Source organism: Lampris incognitus, chromosome 5 (genome assembly GCF_029633865.1).
Source record: "Lampris incognitus isolate fLamInc1 chromosome 5, fLamInc1.hap2, whole genome shotgun sequence".
Taxonomy (NCBI): Eukaryota; Metazoa; Chordata; class Actinopteri; order Lampriformes; family Lampridae; genus Lampris; species Lampris incognitus.
In genome coordinates, this window is record NC_079215.1 from 40,252,130 (window position 1) to 40,266,254 (window position 14,125).

Genomic DNA, 14,125 nt, shown 5'->3' on the forward strand with positions numbered 1-14,125 from the left:
ACAAAATCACGTCCCTTGATGAAGGTGTCATAGATGACAACCAGTAGGAAAGAACTGTCCTTTGAGAAATACTCTAGCAGTCCCCGACCCAACTCACATGTCAGCTTCTTCTTGGTCGATGATGCAGAGAAGAGATCCTTGATCGACATAGTGAGCTTCATCTCTGGATGGATTTCGTATTCTACAGAAGTAGTTGCTCTCTTCTGTCGAGTTTTCTTCTTTAATGACTCATCCATATATCGATCAAAGACAACTCGACCCTCATGATAGCCAGCCATCATTGTTTTGATGCGTTTGTTAAATGCGTCTTGAAGGTCTGACAGCATCCGCATGGTTGGTGTCTTTTTCATGCTCTGAAGCACACCCATGGCATCAACTATTAGAACTTTGATAGGGACACCTGGAGGATCTTCTTGCATTGGATCAGGCTTTGGGACAGCTTCAAGGAGCTCTGCCTTGGCATCTTCAATTGAATGCATGAGACTAGCTTTGTCTGTAGGGATGTACAAGGTTCCATCCACAGCACACAGAGAGCGGGGAACCATTGACATTTCATAGTCTCCAATTGTCTCCTCAAGTTTTGGAACTAGACTTGGTCGACTGCCTTGGATGATGAGAAATCTTCCAAGCAGTTCACGTTCCTCACGCAACTTGATGACCTTGTCTCCAACACGTACCTTTGTTTTCTCCATCCAGTTTGAAAAGGTCTTCAACTTTAGTTTCTTCATTTTGTCCCACACTGAGAGTGTTGACATAGCGATCAAACGTTCAGAAACAAACTCCTCAAAGCGCTTCCGACCCTTTTCCGCAAACTGGAGAATATCATGCTTTGCCACATCTGTCACAAGCGCTGATGAAACAAGACTCTTCAATGGTGTTTTTTCTTTGAATGGATTGCCTCCACAGTGCAACTCAACCAAGTCGCGTAGCTTCAGTGCATTTGTTCTTGACCTCAATGCAATCTCTCCTGAGAGATGATAATGCTCTGTCCTTGAAGTAGATCTGGAAGCTTTTGGGAAACTCTTGAGGTACTGATTCACTAGATCAGCAAGATGAGGTGTGGCAATGATCAGCCGGTCCAGAGCTGCTTCATCTCTACTGAGTCCTACCATCCCACCATGTCCCTTTAGCTTCTTGATTTCCTGCTCGAGGGCTTGATCAGTGAAGAGATGAGTGAAGGGTATCTCTGTCTTTGCCACCACAAATGCACCAGACTTCAGTGCATCCCATGTTTCTGGGTCATCTTTTTCAAGAGCATTCATTTGAGCAAGATTGACTGGCATCAAGAGGGCATAGTTGAGGAGATCATGAGCAAAGAAATACTTGATGAGATTCTCTAATGAAGACAAGTATCCCTCCCAGTCACCTGAGCGGCAAGAGCTGATGAGATTAAGAAGACTCTCTACCTGGTGAAGATACTGGGTTAAGAATTGAGTGAACTCACCAATGTCTTTTTCATCTTCGAGTGGCTTGACATTTTCTGTGTACCAGGATTGGATTTCTTCAAAGATCTCTACCATCAGTGGGTTACGTTCATGGAGTTTGTCCTTGAGAGCAATGCATTGCATCTGAATTGGACAATTTGGAAGTTTTGACAAGATGGCATCAAATCGCAACATCAAAATTGCAAGGCTCGTAGTGATGTGGTACTCAAGGCCTCGTTTGTAAGCTTTGCCACCGAAGATACCATGAAGAGCTGCTGATGTGTATGCACCACTTTCAATAGCACATATGTCAAGGCCACTTCCACCAACTGTTTTACCTAGACCATGCAACACAGCAAATGCAATGTGAAGAGTTCCAGCTCTTAGGATCCAGTTGGTGTTTCCAACTGACTGCTGAATCTTCAAAGCACGGGAGTAAAGGTCAAGATCTAGGGTTATCAGTGTTTTTCTGTGAGGGCCAATGACAGTGGCAGAGATACCCTGGGTTAACTTCAAAGGGGTATAGAGGGTAGCATAATCTGTTGGCGAGGTCTTAAACAGTGGAGCAATCCCCCCTGTGTTTGTTGAGGTGCAACTGTTAAGAGGACTGAGATAACAGTAGAGATTTAGTTGCAGCCCAAGTTGGCATCACATCTTCCTTCTTCAATTTCACTGATTTACGCCTTTGTTCTTTGATCGACACAATAGAGTCATCTTGATTTCTGTCGTTATTAGATTCAGCATGGCTTCTCTCTTCTTCACTGTTCTGGGTCTGTTTGCTTGCCAGCTGCGGTTCAGTTGAGGTTGCCCCCTGTTATCATCAGTTGCAAGGTAGTTTGTGAATGCCCAGGTGTGAGTGAAGTCTTGGGAAATGAGATTGTTTCGGTTTCCTATCACAGACTCAAATCTCAATGGAGTGGTTTTGATCATTGGCTCCTGCAGCAAGTTTATATCAAATGCCAGAGGTGATGCCGTGAGAGGTTTTTCTGTTATAACAAGTGGTTGGTTCATCAGGTCTCCATCTTCATCCCGCTGGTTGATTACAACCACTGTGCCATGGAAGGTTTCTTGCCCAGTGGCTGTGTCTTCCAAAAGATCAATATTGTCAATAGCAAACCAGATGTTCACACCCTTCTTCACAAAGTCAGGGAGACAAAATCCGCCAGTATCCTTCATTCGTTGAAGAACAGACTGCTCCACACTTTTTTCTAAGTCAAGGATCTTCAAGTAGTCACTTCCAATGTAGACATCTGAGAGGTTCTGGACAAGGATTTTGTCACGCACTCTAGAGTGGATAGCAAGGGGCAGTCCGATTGAGAGGGGTGTTTGGACATTTTGCCAAAAGGCATCGTCTTTCTTTGGCTGATGTTTCACCTGACGATCAGTGTGAGTGTTCTGGACTAGAAACTGGCATGCAACATCAACAGTTTTGTCTACTTCTTCATCCCGCGTTCCAAACACTTTGACAACATGACTGCCAAAGAGGAGGTGACTTAGGAAGAATTGGAGTAAAGAGGGATTCTTAAAGTTATCAAATATCCTGGCAAATGACCAGCTGCGCTTTTGCATGATCTCTGCCCGCAGTAGGTTAGCAACTTTCTTCAGGTTGCCAATAACCTGACCATAATTCATAGTGGAAATACTGCAATCAATAGCTTTGCTAACTACAGTTGATTTAACAAGCTTGTCTGGCTCATTTTGTTGCAGTGAGCTTACAAACTGGACATCTGGAAGTCGCTCACCAATGATCTTTTTCAGATGCTTGCGATAGTTTGTAGTCTCATCGACATCCATGTGATATCTTTTCAGGATCAACAAGTAAGCATCATTGACCTGAGCCATGTCAAGAGTAACATCGTCTGTGACGGTATTTTGAATGGCGAGGATTAACTGTTCGTCACATAAAGAGCGAATGAGTGATTCATTATCATGATCTTTCTTTATTGTTGTGGTACGTTTTGCATTCCACAAGCAATCCCTGTGATAGTACTTTTCAAGAGCTGAAGCGTCACCAGCATCCACTAGGTCTGCTACACAGATTCTTACTTGGTCATCTTGGGTCTGCTGCTTTATTTCAAGAAGCGTTTCACCCATTGCATCAGAAAGAACACGGTGCAGTGGCTCTGAATCACCCTTGGAACAAAAGTCACAAGGTGAGAATAAACACACTTGCTCCTTTGGGACAGATTTCGACCGTTTAGGTCTAACAGATCCTGTAGTAATTGAAGGGCGCCCAGGTCCTCTTCTAGAACAGACAGGTGACTGAGGTCGGGATTGGTTAGCCCTGAGACGGTCAATTTTATTCTTGTTTATAACAGATTTTCGACACTCATTATGATAATGAACCAATTTCAGTTCCCCTTCATTTAGGCCAGATAAGTAGTCGGAAAGTTCCTCAAAATCACTTTGACCTAAAGAAACTCTGTCCCTGCAAGCCTGCAGTAGGTCATCAATCATGGCTGGATTTTTAACTAGTCGCTTGCCAGGGGTGGCACCTTCTTTGCAGATCACGCAAATGTTGCATTCCTCCGCCATATTGACCCGATCTCATCCCACCTTAGCTCACAAGTTGTCCAATTTGTTGGATGCCAGACAGATGAAACCTAATGATGGGAAAACAATGTAAATATATATTTAAATTAGAAGGCTTGGTTTAAATTTCATCAGAAAAATATGACACATTTACCAGATCATTCTCAGCCCACCTTAGCTTACTGTTTAGCTTAGCTTTCTAGTTCGTTGTTGTAGGTTGTCGGATCTGTGCATGCCAGACAGATGAAACCTAATGATGGGAAAACAATGTAAATATAAATATGTGCAAATGTTGGCTTTTAAATCTAGCGGGCATGGTTTAAATTTAGCCCACCTTAGCTTACTGTTAGTAGTCCAAAATTGTTGGCTCAGGGCATGTCAGACTGAAAGATTAGACCTAATAATGGGAAAACAATGTATATATGTCAAAATATGTGTAAACATTGGCTTATAAATCTTTCAGGCTTGTTTTAAATTTCACCTGAATGATAAAAAATTAAAATAAAAGTATCACTTACCAGGTAGTTGCTTTCAGCAATTCCATGAATGTGATTCTCAAAATGTTGACTCTTCAAATCTATTGTGGTGTTTGTTTGTTCTGTTGTTGTTGTTTTCGTATTGGCCTATTTTTATTTTATTTTATCTTGAGTACTGTTCTTTTTTGTTTTCAGTCAGCTACAAACACAGCTGTGCTTTAATTATGATCTCACCTGTTTGAAATGAACCAAATTAACAAGGATGATGCTACAATGGCCACATTTCAACCCTTATTTTTTCAGAGTCAGAACAGGAATGTCTTTCAGAATGGTCAACACCTTCAGTAAAGTATTAATTGTCACTGGATGCCCATGAAAAATAAGAGGAGAGTAATGATGAATGGGATAGGCATACGGGTCAGTCCGGGGTGTCCCAGGTGAGGAACCAAAAGTCAGACAAATACTCTTCTAGCTGTTTTAATAGTGTTATAAATCAACTCAGAATATTTTAAAACCTACAAAACAAATATAATATTATAAAAATTGGATATTAAAAATCACTTCAGCCCCAGGCAATTTTTTTGAATTTTCGCCCGAAATTACATGCCCAAAATAATTCAGTAATAGCTCCGCAAGTACAGGGCCCGGATGCACAATTCTGGTGTCTATGTATAGGTAACACCTGGAAAAATGTACTTCAAGTGGAAGTTTAGTTGTACCATCCACCAGGACAGAAGGACTGCAGATAAACTACAGCAGAAATTCAATTTTTTAGGTTCGCCTAAACAAAACTTACAATTTGAGTGTGAATAACATCAGTAATACCATTTACCAGCAGGCCCCAGATATTTGGATCTGTTCTACAACTTCTCAACTGCATCTCCTCCAAATTTGGTGTTATACAACTGAAGCATAACAATTCTACAGCCATTTTAGTAAGAGTAGTCCCAGGCGGACTTCCATTTTACTGTTCTGGGAGGTCCCAAAATAGATGGCCTCCCAGAATTGGGGGTGGGGGTCAGAAAATTTGGCACCCTTCATTTTCTGTTAGTTTGGTCCCTATAGAAGCCAAAACAGCAAAAAAATCAATTTTGGCACAAAAATCCTACGGGAGCTGTTTTTTTGACATAGCATACCGCACTAATAGCGACTACAACATCCGTGGTCTTCATAGAAACCAGGAACATAAGGTATCACTTTTTGCTGATGACCTGTTGGTTTTTGTATCTGACCCCTTAATCTGTATCCCTAAGATCTTGACATTATTGAAGGATTTTGGATTTTTTTTCTGGATATAAACTCAACTTACATAAAAGTGAACTAATCCCAATGAACTCCGCATCAGATAAATAATCCACTTAGCTCCCTTCCGATCAAGATTTCACCTAACAAATTTCCTTATCTTGGCATTGTTGTAACACAGAGATATAATGATCTTTTTAAATCTAACTTTCTATCTCTGCTGGAACATACTAAACTTGATCTGGTTCCAGTCCTACCTATCTGACAGATCTTTCTCTGTTGTAACGGGATAATTCTCCTCATCCCCAGCCTCCCTCACATGTGGTGCCCCCCCCCCCAGGGGTCAATTCTTGGTCCATAATTATTTTACATTTACATGCTCCCCCGTGGGTCAGCTCATCCGTCATTATAATATTAATTTTCACTGTTGTGCAGATGACACTCAGCTTTATGTCCTGCTTACTAGTAACGAGACACACAATCTTTCTCGTGTTATGGCTTGTCTCCCCGATATCAAATGCTGGTTGTCACAAAACGTTCTCCGGCTCAATGAGTCCAAATCTGAGGTAATTTTTTTTGCCCCTCACCCAACATAAGATTAAGTTTTATTTATTAATCCCCTTGGGGAAATTCAGTTCCTGCAAATTAACCCATCCTAGCAATGATTTGTGTAGCTAGGAGCAGTGGGCTGCTGCCTTCATGCTGCGCCCAGGGACTAACTCCAGTTCTTTTCCCATTGCCTTGGTCAGGGGCACAGACAGGAGTATAAACCCTAACATTCATATTTCTTTCTGATAGTGGGGGAAACCGGAGCACCACAAAAAAACGGACACACAAATCACCAAGGTAGCACAGTCTTGCTTTCTCCAAATTAGGAACATCGCAAAAGTTAAAAATGTTCTATCTCAAACAGACCTTATAAGTCATCCATGCATTCATCTCATCACGTCTGGATTATTGTAACACCCTGTATTCAGGGCTCAGTCAAAAGTCCATCTACCACCACCAGCTCATCCAAAACTCAGCTGCTAGACTGTTAACAAATTCCAAGAGACATGCCCACATCACTGCCATTCTTCCAATGCTTCACTGGCTACCTGTTAGGTATAGGATTGATTTTAAACTTTTACTACTTACTTTTAAAGCACTACATAGCCCTGCTCCTACATATATTTACTCACAACCTATGAGCCTGGCCGCTGCCTGCGCTTCTCAGGCAGGTCTTGTTTAACTGTTCCCTCGGCCGGCCTTGTTACTAAAAGTGAGCGGGCGTTTTCTGTAAAAGCCCCACAGCTGTGGAACTCCCTACCTGAGGAAATTAGACTCGCAAACTCACTTCCATCTTTTAAATCACTTCTTAAAACTTGCTTTTACAGGAAGGCTTTTTTTATGGTAAATCGGTTATTGCCCATTTTTTAAATGTTTTAAAATATTTTTATATTGTTCATCTTACACTTTTATAATTTTAAATTTTTAATTATGTATATATATTTTATATCTTCCATTCACCTTATTTTAATTGTTTTTATCATAATCTTTGTTTTATAGGCTCTAATTCTCTACGTATAAATTGGGTTCTTGTGATTTTATTCTTACTGTGTTTTACCTTGTTCTGTGGAGCGGATCTGCCATTATGTCCTAGTATTTTTTTTAAATTTTTTTTATCTTGACTATGTGCATTATTTTATCATGCTGTGTAAGGCACCTTGTAACTTTGTTTAGAAAGTTGTGATTTAAATAAAGTGTATTATTATTATGATTATTGCTCTAGAATGCTGGGCTGGGCTCCCTCTATCTCTCGCAGGTCATATTAATGCAGTTAAAATGAATATCTTACCCAAATTTTTATACGTCTTTCAATCCATACCAGTTTATATTAAACAGACATTCACCTCAGATGTAGAAAGGGCCTTGTCTTCACAAGTGTCCAAGAAACGCATTAATGTGTTTTATAAAGCCCTAAATTCCAACTCATCTCTATCTTCCCAAGCTATTAAGTAAGCCTGGGAGAGAGACTTGGGCATCTCGATTGACGACTCAGACTGGCAGGAGGTGTGGGCCCATGCTATGAAAATATCTCTCTCTAACTGAACCAAATATACTCAGTTTACAATTTTCCATCGTGCACATATAACACCTGCTCTCAAAAACAAGATGGATGCTAATGTGTCTCCACTCTGCCGTAAGTGTAACTCAGAGATTGGCAATTACATTCACTTTTTCTGGTCATGTGTGAAGCTACAAAGCTACTGGTCTGGTATTGTGGATAAACTGTGTGTTATTTTTGGTGTTCCAATAGAGTTAGATCCAATGTGCCTCCTTCTTGGTCTTCCAGATGGGCATATTATAAATATCAAACACAAGAGGCTATTCAATCCATTGACTTTTGCCACTAGGAAAAATATTTTGCTCTTTGGATCAAGGATGTCCCTCCAACAAAAAAGTCGTGGCACAATCTTATAATGGAGTGTATTCCCAATGAGTACATCTCATGTATGCTTCACTCATCACTGGACAACTTCTATAAAGTTTGGGACTCTTACTTGGAACATATTGGACCTACGCTGTCATCTTCCATATTACAAGTGTTCCTAAACCGGCCTAGCCTGTCCCTGTACCTTTTTTTATCGCAAAACCAGTTTTCCTGTAATCTTGCTATTTGTTTACACATTTATTTATTTGATGTTGTCTTTCTCTGTTGTTGGGGGTGGTGAGGGTTTGGGATGGAAATAATGCCCACTGTTTTTTATTTACTTACTCATTTTGTCATGTCGTGTCTGAGCTGTTGTGTTTTGTGTTGTATACGAAAATGTAATAAAGATATTCTAAAGATATTCTTTTTCTCTTCGCTAGATACATTTATTTCATTATTTATGGGGAATGGAAAAATGCCTCTGATATGCAAAGCGGTCCTTCAGAAACCCCATGAAGCTGGTGGAATGGCCTTTCCAAGTTTTCAGCAATATTGCTGGACCTGCAATTTAAGGGCACTGTCCTTTTGGCAATCTAAGTTGACAGGCATCGAAATTCCATGTTGTTTTGCCTTTGTGATGTCATCTGTCTCTCATGTATCTTTGCACTCGCTTCTCTGCTCAACACTCCTTGGGCTCACCCTATATCCAAACCCAGTCATTTCCCCCTTTCACTGTGAAGCGCTTTGGGTATCAAAATAAAGTGCTTTAAAAATGTAATCCATTATTTATTATTATTATTATTATTTGTTTCCCTTTCCTGTTTTACATCCTGTAGAGCTGGGTCCAAACTATGGACCTGAGGCACTCTAGGGCAGATGTCACTTGATTGACAGAACTCGTCATAATATATGGGCTGTTCTGAGTAGGGCAATCTTCAAGACTGCACAGATGTTGATGTTTCCTGGGATATGGTTGGTGAACTTTTCCATTCCCTTCTTCATGAGTCCAAGAGCTTCAATGACCACTGGTGTTGTTTCGGTCTTCATTCCCCACATCCTGTTGATTTCAATCTTCAAGTCTTTGTACTTGGTCAGCTTCTCTGTGACTTTCACTGAGGTGTTTTTTTTCGAATGGTATTGCCATGTCAATGAGCATGCACCTCTTTTGCTTCCTGTCCTTGATAACGATGTCGGGCTTGTTGTCTTTTATCTCTGTCAGTGTGGATGGGCATGTCCCAGAGGATGGTGACATCACTGGTTTAGTGACCGTTTTTGGCTGATGTTCGTACCACTTCTCAGTCGTCTTGATCTTGTAACTCCTGCAGATCTTCCAGTGCAGGTATGCTGCTGCCTTGTTGTGCCTGTATATGTACTTGGTCTTTGCCAGTTCCGGGCAGCCTGAGACAATGTGGTCGATGGTTTCTTCGTACATTCCACAGATTCTGCATTTTGGGTCTTTTCCATCTTTGATGATGCGATGGTGATAGGATCTGGTTGCCATTATTATTATTACTATATGTGAGTCTATTAAGATTTGGAAAGATCTCCCTATGGTACCCCTGTTACAAAAAATAAGTCTTTTGTCCCCTCTATTTCTGATGGAGCCTTTGAGCTTTGGAGACTCAGTGGGATATTCACTTTGGAAGACCTGCTTATTGATGACACTTTTGTGTCTTTCAATTAGCTGTCAGAGAAGTTTAATTTACTTCGAAGTAGCTTTTTTAGATATTTACAGGTTCATAATTTTACTCGCTCTACATTTCTGCCTCCAAAGACCCAACTGGACCACATTCTTGAAATTAACCCCGTTTAAAAAGGTTATATCAGTACATTTTATTATGCAATGAATACTTTTGCCCAAACACCACTTTAACCCCTAAAAGAAAAAAATTGATGGGAGAATGATATGGAACTGTCCATTCCAGAGGAAGCCTATGGAAGAAGTTACATCGGTATATACACTGCTCAAAAAATAAAGGGAACACCTAAAAACACAATATAGACCTCGATGAATGAAATATTTCAGCTGAAAATCTTTATTTATTAGACAGAGGAATGTGTTTAGAGCAAAATAACCTAAGAATGATCAATGGAAATCAAAATCATTAGCCCATTAAGGTCTGGATTCAGAATCATACTCAAAATCAAAGTGGAAAATGAGAACATAGGCTGATCCAACTTCTGTGGAAATTCTTCAAGACGATTCAAAATGAGGCTCAGTAGTGTGTGTGGCCTCCACGTGCCTGTATGCACTCCCTACAACGTCTGGGCATGCTCCTGATGAGACGATGGATGGTCTCCTGAGGGATCTCCTCCCAGACCTGGATCAGGGCATCGGTCAACTCCTGGACAGTCTGTGGTGCGACATCGCGTTGGCGGATGGTACGAGACATGATGTCCCAGAGGTGCTCGATTGGATTCAGGTCTGGGGAATGTGCAGGCCAGTCCATAGCATCAATGCCCTCGACATACAGGAACTGCTGACACACTCTGGCCACATGAGTACGAGCATTGTCATGCAGGAGCAGGAACCCAGGGCCCACTGCACCAGCATATGGTCTGACAATGGGTCTGAGGATCTCATCCCGGTACCTAATGGCAGTCATGGTACCTCTGGCTAGCACGTAGAGGTCTGTGCGGCCCTCCAAGGATATGCCTCCCCAGACCATCACTGACCCACCGCCAAACCGGTCATGCTGGAGGATGTTGCAGGCAGCAGAAAGTTCTCCACAGCGTCTCCAGACTCTCTCACGTCTGTCACATGTGTTCAGTGTGAACCTGCTCTCATCTGTGAAGAGCACAGGGCGCCAATGGCGAATCTGCCAACCAAGATGTTCTCTGGCAAAGGTCAATCGGGCTGCACGGTGTTGGGCTGTGAGCACAGGCCCCAATTGTGGACGTCGGGCCCTCATACCATCCTCATGCATTCTGTTTCTCAATGTTTGAGCAGAAACCTGCACATTAGTGGCCTGCTGAAGGTCGTTTTGTAGGGCTCCAGCAGTGCTCCTCCTGTTCCTCCTTGCACAAAGGACCAGATAGCGGTCCTGCTGCGGGGTTGTTGTCCTCCTGCGGCCCCCTCCATGTCTCCTGGTGTACTGGCCTGTCTCCTGGTACCTCCTCCATGCTCTGGACACTGTGCTGGGAGACACATCAAATTTTCTTGCCACAGCACGCATTGATGTGCCATCCTGGATGAGCTGCACTACCTGAGCAACTTCTGTAGGTTGCAGATACCGCCTCATGCCACCTCTAGTGGTGAGGGCACTAGCAAAATGAAAAACTAACCAAAGATCGGCCAGAAAAGATGAGGACAGGCAAATGGTCTGTGGCCACCACCTGCAAATCCATTCCTTTTATAGGGGTTGTCTTGCAAATTGTCTAATTTCCACCAGGTGGAAATTAGACAATTTACCAACAGGTGAAATTGATTCACAAATCAGTGTTGCTTCCTAACTGGACAGGTTGATATCTCAAAAGTGTGATTGACTTGGAGCTACATTGCATTGCTTATCTGTTCCCTTTATTTTTTTGAGCAGTGTAGTTGAATGTCGTTGGGTTGAGTGACACAGCCATTGTAGAAAACAGAAATGCATTTCCAGGAAGACAAGAATTTTTGCCAGAGACACATTTCCAGTTTCCATGCGTTGACTGTCATGGACAGAGGGTATGGCTGCTGCTTTTATGAGAAGGTTGGATTGGAAGGGTTTCTATTCAGGGATTATGCATGTAGCATAATTTTTGAGTTCTGAGAAGGTTTTGGTGAGAGTTGAAAGCTCGAGGCGTGGAGGTGAAGATGAAGGGGTGACTATGAGGAAATTGTCGCAGTCTGTGGTTGTTGGTGAGGATCCAAAATAGGGCTTCTGAAAATAAGTCAAAGATCTTAGGATTGCTTCTACAGCCAAAGGTGATGCGTACAGCGAAGTAATAAGCTCCTTTCCAGAAAACTCCAAAGAAACATCAAGTCAGTATGAATGGGCAAGACTTTGAAAGCGCTGGTAATGTCTGCTTTTGGGAGCCAAGCGCTGTGGCCTGCCAAACGAATGAGAGTGATGGCATGGTCGATGGTTGTGTACGGCATGGAGAAGTCTAGAGATGGAATGATGATGTTAATGCTTGAACTGTGTATTCCGTGAGGAGAAGATGAGTCAATAATTAGCCTCTTTTTACCAGTCATCCGTATCTGGCTGATACGGATGACTGGGAAAGGTGGATTGTGAAATGGGCCAATCATAAATCTCTCTTTCACCTCTTTAGCTAGTAAGATGTCAATGGTGTCAGGTTCGGAGACAGCAGACTGAAGGTTGTGAAAAATATGGGAAGTGTCACAAATAATTTGTATACCAGGATGGAAACCACGTGTGAGCCAGTGTATGAGAAAGTTGACAAACTCTTTATCTATCTTAATGGGTGTACCCAGGTGCTTCGCTAGTCGGTCTGTTGGAGTAGTTGGATTGTGGAGACGGCTATTTCTTGCATGGGTGTTGCCGCAGAAGGGCACACCATCCTACCTCCCTGACAGAGGATTGGCCGTTCTTGTTTGTCAATGCTCTTGGGGGTGGGAACATTAACAGTGGGGCATATGTTGATGGGCTTTGGAATGATGAAGGGAGGCGGTGCTGCAGGAGATAAATACCGGGATATTGCACAAGGAGGAGGGGTGTGAACGAAAGGGTATGATGACTGTGTATGCTGTGGCTGGATATGATGGGGCTCCACATAGCTCACAGGAGAGTGATGTGCGAGCTGTGAAAATGCCACAGTAAATTTCTGAATCTAAGCTGCCCCTGTTGTGTATGCCATGCTGCCTGGGTAGTGAAAAGTAGATGTTAACTGTAAAAGCCTGTCCATCCAAAGCGTGAGGCCATATCAGGAATGACTGAGTGGTAGTCGTCAAGCTCAGACCTTCGTTCTGGATACGCTGAGCAGATTACATCTTGGCAGAGTGAAAATGCTAGAGCGAATTCAGTGGGAGTGAGGTCTTTTGAATGGGAACGAACTGAATGACTAAGCTGCATTAAGCCTTTGTTAGTCTGCAGTTCCCTGGGCTGGCTTATATGGGTGAGGGACGGCTGAAGGAGCTGGGCTAGATCTATGCAGTTACCAGAGAGGATTTGCTGGAATACATTTGCAGGGACAGGAGAAAGGCAATTGATTGATGAAGCTGGCTGATGGAGTGGCATTGCTGTGGCAAGGGTGAAAAGATTGTTAGATGTAGAAAAAACAGTGGGTGTTGGGGAGGGAAGGTGGTGGGGTTGGGTAGGGAGAGGAAAAAGGACCAGTAGCAAATACAGGAGGCAGCTAAAAGGATCCAGCTTGGTTCATCTGAGATGGGGCCTTTGGGGTCATTGGGTGAGGCTCTTCGGTTGCTGTGTTGGCTCTTAGGGAAGTATTAGAAGTAGCAATAGCCGTATACAGATGTAGGAAAGGTAGAGGACTGGATGATGAGGAAAGAAACGAATGAAAGGAGGAGTGAAATGATGTATGTGCATGTTTTTTTTTTTTTTGTGAAGTCTGCAAATACAGGGATGAATAGGTATGAATAGCCCCATTTCCACTATGGGCTTAACCTAGTGCTTGAACTCAGCCTATTGGTTCCTGTTGTGTTTCTTTTGACTTTCCTGGGGCTTCAGGCGAGCTTATCCAAGAACTTAAGCCCTGCCGTAAGCACTTTTAAAAAGGCAGTAAGCCCCGGGGCTTAGGATGGAAGTACGTCATATGCATGAACTATGTTCCTTATGTCTTGGTTACATACTGCGAATTTCACTGTTTGTGAATGCCACCATTTTAAACATCGCATCGCTAGCTACAAGTTAATGTTTTCTAGCTAGTTTGTTAACGTTTCTTGCAAGTTTTTATAAAACAAAAAATAGAAAATCCCAAATCTAGACAATACTGGATGACAGAGGAGACCCAAGCGCTACTTGCAATATACTGCAAATATGATATTCAGAAGCAGCTGGATGGCATCATAAGAAATGATGACGTTGGTGAATTTTCCCGCTTCTTCAGTGTATTTCATTTGTAAACCAACTGCATGA